Here is a 7,381-nt window from a genome sequence, read left to right as displayed (position 1 = left end):
ACATATTGCTACACGGTCATGCCTTTCGGCCTCATCAACGTCGGAGCAACCTATCAGAGAACTGCTACCACTCTCCTACATGATATGATGCATAAGGAGGTAGAGGTATATGTCGATGACATGATCGTCAAATCAAAAGAACGGGACGGCCACATCATTGCCCTCCAGAAATTCTTCGCTCGTCTGCGGAAATATAACATGAGACTAAATCTTCAGAAGTGTGCATTCGGGGTCACCTCCTGAAAACTCTTGGGACATGTCGTCAGCAAAAGAGGCATTGAGATTGATCCAACCAAAATCAAAGCCCTTCAACAAATGCCTCGGCTTAAGAATGAGATGGAGATTCGAGGATTTCTCGGTCAGGTCCAGTACATCAGCCGGTTCATCGCCAAGCTCACTATGATATTTGAACCGATATTCAAGAAGCTTCGCGCCTCCGATCACACCAATTGGGACGACGACTGTCAGAAGGCATTCGACAGGATAAAGCAAATCCTATCCAAACCTCCTGTCCTCATGCCACCTCAACCGGGGATTCCTCTGTCCCTGTACCTGATTGTTACTGACACAGCCATGGGAGCGATGCTAGCACAAACAGTTGGCAACGAGGAGCGAGCCATCTACTACATCAGCAAAAAGTTCATTGAGTACGAGACGAGGTATACCCAACTGGAAAAGACATGCGTTGCCCTAGTATGGTCAACAAAGAAGCCGCGGCATTACATGCTCAGCTACTCGGTCCACATCTACTTCAAGATGGACCCTGTTAAGTACATCTTCGAAAAACCCGTACTAAACGGAAGGCTGTCTAGGTGGACACTCATGCTGTCTGAATTCGATCTCAAGTTTGTACCTCTCAAGGTTATCAAGGGAATAGCAGTCGCTGATTTCCTAGCAGAAAATCCCGTCAACGAGGATCCAACGGCCGACACTTGGTCACTTCCTGTCGAAGACATCCTTTGTGCCGACTCTGACGCATGGGACCTATATTTTGATGGTGCATCTAATCTGAGAGGCTTCGGGGTAGGAATCCTTCTAATATCACCAGAAGAAGAACACGTTCCGATCTAGGTCAAGCTAGACATCGCCATCATAAACAACGCCGCTGAATATGAAGCATGTCTCATCGGCCTACAAGCAGCCATCACACTTGGCATTAAGAGACTGAGGGTCCATGGCGATTCCTCACTCATCATCAATCAGGTATCCGGATCATGGAAGATCCGATCTGACAGCTTAGCTCCCTACCGAGCAAAGATCAATCAAGAGGCCGAGTTCTTCGACCAAGTCGACTACTTCCACTTGCCGCGGGAGGAAAATCAATTTGCTGATGCCCTGGCAAAAATTGCCACGCTCGTCAACATACCTGACGACATGGCGTCGATGCCCCTATGTGTCGAAAGACAGAGCGAGCCAGCTCACATTTGTGCCATTATCGACGACGAGGAAAGTCATGATGAACCTTGGTACCATTCCATCCTCAATTACAAAACCAAAAATGAATTCCCTCCCAACTCTGATCAAAGAGGACAAAGAGCCATCCGTTTACTTGCATCACAATTCGTGATAAACCAAAATCAACTCTACAAAAGAACACCCCAAGGAATTCTCATCCTTTGCATTGACCATCACAAAGCAAAGAAAGTCATGGGAGAGGTTCACGATGGAGAATGTGGCCCACACATGAGTGCAATGATGCTTACACGGAAAATCATGCGGCTAGGTTACTACTAGACAACCATGGAAGCCGATTGCCGTAACTACGTCAAAAGCCAAATACACTCGCAAAAATCAAGCACTCACAAATTCGAGTCTTGACATCAAAAGCCAAATACACTCGCAAAAATCCTTTTCTAAAAATTTTGTCCTGACGGTCTGAGTTTGAATTTTTCGAGTCATTTTCAAAATTTCGATGCAATTTAATTCACGACACGAGTTAATTGCTCAAATTTTCAAATCAATTCCTTTTGAATTCCAAACGTGGCGATTTTGCCACGGAATTTTCAAAAATTCATTTTCAAAATTTCAATTTTAACTTCAAGTCATCTTGGTTAATTTTGATTTTTCAAACAAATGCTTTACATGATTTTTAATCAAATGCTTTTACGTGTTTACGTTTATGCGTACATGCTATATGTTGCCTGTTTTCTACACTAACGATGCAGGAACTGGTGCAAAGCAAAAGGAGAGTCGACAGCCAACAACGCTCCTCCGAAACACAACACAAAAAAGCCAAAAATCACAAAACAAACCACAATACAAAAACACATATATACAAAACGCCTCACGCAAAATGTAAATATGTACAGACAAGAGTCCAAGACACGGACAAACTACAACAACTACTCGACGTCTCCCGTCGGACCAGTCCTAGACTCACTAGGAGTCACCGCCAACGCAAACACCACCACCAGCTCAGACTCCCTCTCCGGGGAACTCTCCAGCGTCTCACGCTCCATCTCGACGTGAAGCTCCTCCGCTGCAGCCAACTGAGCCTTTAGAGAGGCAATCTCCGCGTATCGACTCCGCAGCTCGACCTCGTGACGCCTCAGCTCCTGGTCTCGACGGGTAATACCCAACCCCTGGGCCTCGATCATCGACCTGGTGCCTCCAGCTCAGCATGGACCCGAGCAAGCTCCACCGGATCCGCTATGCCCTGCCAAACACAATAACAGATCCTCAAGATCTAAAAATGTGAAATACAACACCAAATATACAAAAACAACACACAAAACGTACCTGAGAAAGCCGAGCCTCACTCGTAGCCAGGTCACTAGCCAGCGCCCTCCAGCGGTTAGCCATCCGCCACAAGTTCTGGTGACTAACAGTCGTCACCTACAAAACAAAATGTCCTTCAAAACAATGTAAGGCAAAGTATAAATGGAAAAACTGTTCAAGTCAGGAACTCACCCTCAGAACAGTCAACCTCCAGTCCATGCCAGCATCGGCCACCTCGGCCACCGCAGGCTCGGGTAAGCGCAACTGAAGCTCCTCGCCACTCGGCCCCTGAAAAGTGGTCTCCGTCGGGAAAGCTGGGGGCTGAGTCCTCATCAGCGGGTCGACTCCCTGCCATTTGGATCCTCGTCAAAAATGACGAACCCTCCTATCAAGGGAGGCAACAAAAACAAAGAAAAGAGCAAAGCATACCTCAATTGGGTACCAAGCGAGCCTCGACAACCGGAGGTTGTCGTAGTCAGCGTCCCGCAGCAGCAGCTCCTCACCTCCTCGACCGTGAAGGTGCTCCTCAACCTCATCAGGAGTCGACTCCTGGAACAACACCCCAGGCGGGTCAACCGGCAAGACGAAAGTCTCGGTAAGGCACTGGCGAACTAGGCGCTCGCCCAAGTACCAAACCGGCTCAATCGCCATCTCTAGGTACAGGCGCAGGGAGCTGCGAGGTCGCAAACGCTCCGTGACGGCACTGCACACCCGTGTAGTGCTCCCAAGGCCGCCCAACAAACTGCATTCGAAACAAAGCTACTCAGCTAACTGGGGGCTTCCTAAGCTACCTAATCATCCTATCTCTAGCTACTGCTATAAAGGAGAAGGGAAAGCAGAAAACTTACATCAGCAACCCGAAGCATGTTCACGCGACGCCTGCAGTCCTCGTAAGTCGATTTAGTCGACTTCTTCCGACCAACTGTCCAACCCCTCACAACAGGGTAAGCCGAGGGAACACCGTCTGCAGTCCCCAGACGCAGAGGAGTAAGGTAAGCGTACAAGCAAGCCTACAATCAAACACATCAAACACAAATTAGCCAATTTATCAAAAATTGCCAAAATCAAAATCAAAATCAAAATCAAAATCAAAAAACCACCACAAAAAACTCGTACCTAAAGGATGAGGCCGGGACCAACCAAAGCAGGAGCAGTACCCGCTCCCACTGTCTCCGGACGCACCACCGCGTGCAAGTACCGGGTGAAACTCGCCAAAGCTGGCGTAACCCAGTCAAACCGGCCCAAAGCGTCAAGGTCGGCAAGAAGAGGAAGCACCTTGGTCGACAAGCGCTCGCCCTTGTCGCCAAAGTACGTGGCACCCAAGAAGTACCACAACCACAGCCGCGCCTCCCTCGCGTCGGCCTCAGCCTCTGCCTCCGGGCTCGCCAACGGCGCCGGAACAACACCGGCCACCCTCTCAGTGAAGTGGTCCTTCACGTAGGAACTCTCAATCAGGTACGGAGTGACGTCGGAAGGCTCCGGCAAAGCAGTACCAATCAAAGCAGTGACCGCAGGAGAGGACACTCTCTCCGGAGTCGCGGTAAACTCAATGGGCAGCTCGCCACAGGGAAGGCCGGACACCATGGCAAAGTCCTCTAAAGTCACACCGACCTCCCCAAACTCCATGTGGAACGACGACGTCGTGTCCCAGTACCGGTCCAACATGGCGCGGATCAAACATAGGTTCGACCTAATCGAGGACCCATGAATGTCCCGCCAATCGGCCACCAACGGCCCAAACGCCGACCTCTCTATCAACGCTCTCGACCCGGCTCGAAGAACGTCGTAAAGGCCCAAGCAGGTAGAAAAGCCCGAGAAAGTCCTCATGGTGCCGATCTCCTGAAATCAAAAACAAACAAACGTCAGAACGCCTGTTTAGGCTCGACACTTCAAAAATGAATGACAAATTTCAACCGGGGAACGTGACTCACCATGCCCTTGTGAGCACGGTAGGAAAGGTGTCGATCCGATCGAAGAAACAACTGGCTACCGTCAAAACCCTCGGCCCACTCTGGCGCCGCCCGTAAAAGCAACCCCCGCGGGGCCGTAACTCGCCTGGCTCTGAAACTCGCGACGTCAGCATCATCCTGGACTGTCTCCGCCCTCCGCCTCTTATGGCCGTGAGACTCAACGTGGTGGACAGGGCCCAACTCAACGACCCTGTTGACGTCCCGCAACGTCCGCCTAGTCCGCCGAGGACGTCGCTCCCTCGAAGTAACCCTCCTCCCGGAGGTACCTACCTCAGCCCCAGTCTGAGCTCTACCAGCACTAACAGCCCCAACAACGGGCTCTGCACGCTCCCCAACGGCCCCTGAGGCCCCAGCAGTCTGCTCAGCAGGTCTCTCCTCCTCAGTAACGTCCTCCACTACCACGGCAGGCATGCTAACCGGAGTACTACCCGGGGCCGGCCCGAACAATCCTCGAAAGTCGCAGCCATGAACCCGGCCTGCTCCGAACACTCTCCTACAACAAAAAACGTCAGCCGAAATTTCGGCATTACGACGGCATAAAATGGGTAAACCCAAAAGCAAAAAAACACAACCTGCAAATGAAAAATAAGGGGCAATCCCGCCCCAAACCATTCACAACAAACCAAACAAAAATGACTCGCCCTCTTTTCAAGCAAAAGACGAGTCAAAACCACAAAAACGGCATTTCAAGACCCACACAAGGTCCGCCAACAACCCAAAATACATTCCCGACACAATGGGGATTTTCCTACGGTTCAAAACGGCAATTCATACGCTAATTTGAGCCCGAGCTGGTCAAAAATTCAAAAACGACCGCAAAAAGGCAAACGTGATTTCATCACGCCTCAAAGTGACCTAAAATACCAATAAGGTCCTTTTCAAGGCAGACTGACTCAATTCAACCCCAAACAAACGCTTATTTTGTCAGACGTAAGACTGTCGCAAAAGGCAAAAACTAAATTTTGCCCACAAACATCCAATGAAGGTCCTTAAATGGCAAACACGGGTTTTCCCAACTAGAATGCAACCTAGTGGGACCCACTACCCAAGCAAATAAACTTGGCATTGTGAAATGAGACGGTTTCTCGCCTCAATCACGTTTTTCGAGCATAGGGAGCGGGAACGGGGACCAAAATGCAAACTAAAAGCACCCCTATACTCCTTAACAGGTTTCTAACCTAATGCAAACATCAATTTTACTCGAAATTGGCTCAAGCAAAAACGCCCAATTCGATTTTTAGGGCAAAATCCGCCCTAATACAATCAAGCTAACAATCAGCAAATTTGAAAGGATTCGAGAGGGAATACTTACCTTAAGATGACATTTGTTGACAATGGCACGGATGAAAGCAAGCTTGAATGTCCGTCAATGGCGATTTTGGGCGAATTTTCGAGGTTTAAGATGAATGTTCATCCGCAACTCAACCTCGCGTCTTTTTAACAAAAAATAGGGAAGCCGGTTTGTATCGCCAGGTCTCTCGCGCCTAAACCAGGCCTTACCTTTCTTTTTCAGCGAAATTTGGGCTTTGGCCCAATTTCCCACAACAGACTTCAAAATTTTCGTTAACAATATTTAATATTGTCATTTCCTCGAAAACAAACAAAAACAAATAGTGAAAATTTAAAACTCGCTATTTTCAAGCAAGCGGCGATCAAAACCGCCAATTTCAAAATAATGGCGGAAATTCAAAAATCGCTATTTCAAGCAACGGCGGCACATAAACAGTCATTTCAATCAATAGTGAAGATTCCAAATTCACTATTTCTTTCAAATGTCAACGGTGGCAAATAAACCGTCACTTCAATCGATAGTGGAGATTCCAAATTCACTATTTCCATCAAATGTCAACGGCGACACATAAACCGTCACTTCAATCGATAGTGAAGATTCCAAATTGACTATTTCTTTCAAATGTCAACGGCGGCAAATAAACCGTCACTTCAATCAATAGTGAAGATTCCAAATTCACTATTTCCATCAAATGTCACGGGCGGCACATAAACCGTCACTTCAATCGATAGTGAAGATTCCAAATTCACTATTCCTTCAAATGCCAGCAGGGGACTTCCTCGCGGAACCCGCTCATTCCAAAAGCAGTGATAGTGAGAATCCATACTCGCTATTTCCCCAGCGACATCACGAGTTCGCTACTTTCGAAACAAGCCCATTCGACGCGGCTATTCCCATGGTCCATTAACCGACCGCCACATCTGGCTGGCGAGCCTTTGTCCGCAACACATCAAGGATACATCCCGAAGATGCCTCGGGTACATTTCCTTACCTTTTCAAGGACACATCCTGAAGATGCCTCGGGTACATTTCCTTACCTTTTCAAGGACAAATCCCGAAGATGCATCGGGTACATTTCCTTACCTTTTCAAAGACACATCCCGAAGATGCCTCAGGTACATTTCCTTACCTTTTCAAGGACACATCCCGAAGATGCCTCGGGTACATTTCCTTACCTTTTCAAGGACACATCCCAAAGATGCATCGGGTACATTTCCTTACCTTTTCAAGGACACATCCCGAAGATGCCTCAGGTACATTTCCTTACCTTTTCAAGGACACATCCCGAAGATGCCTCGGGTACATTTCCTTACCTTTTCAAGGACACATATCGAAGATGCCTCGGGTACATTTCCTTACCTTTTCAAGGACACATCCCGAAGATGCCTCAGGTACATTTCCT

This window comes from Silene latifolia, chromosome 9 (assembly GCF_048544455.1).
Source record: "Silene latifolia isolate original U9 population chromosome 9, ASM4854445v1, whole genome shotgun sequence".
NCBI lineage: Eukaryota > Viridiplantae > Streptophyta > Magnoliopsida > Caryophyllales > Caryophyllaceae > Silene > Silene latifolia.
Note: the sequence above shows the minus strand (reverse complement) of the source record.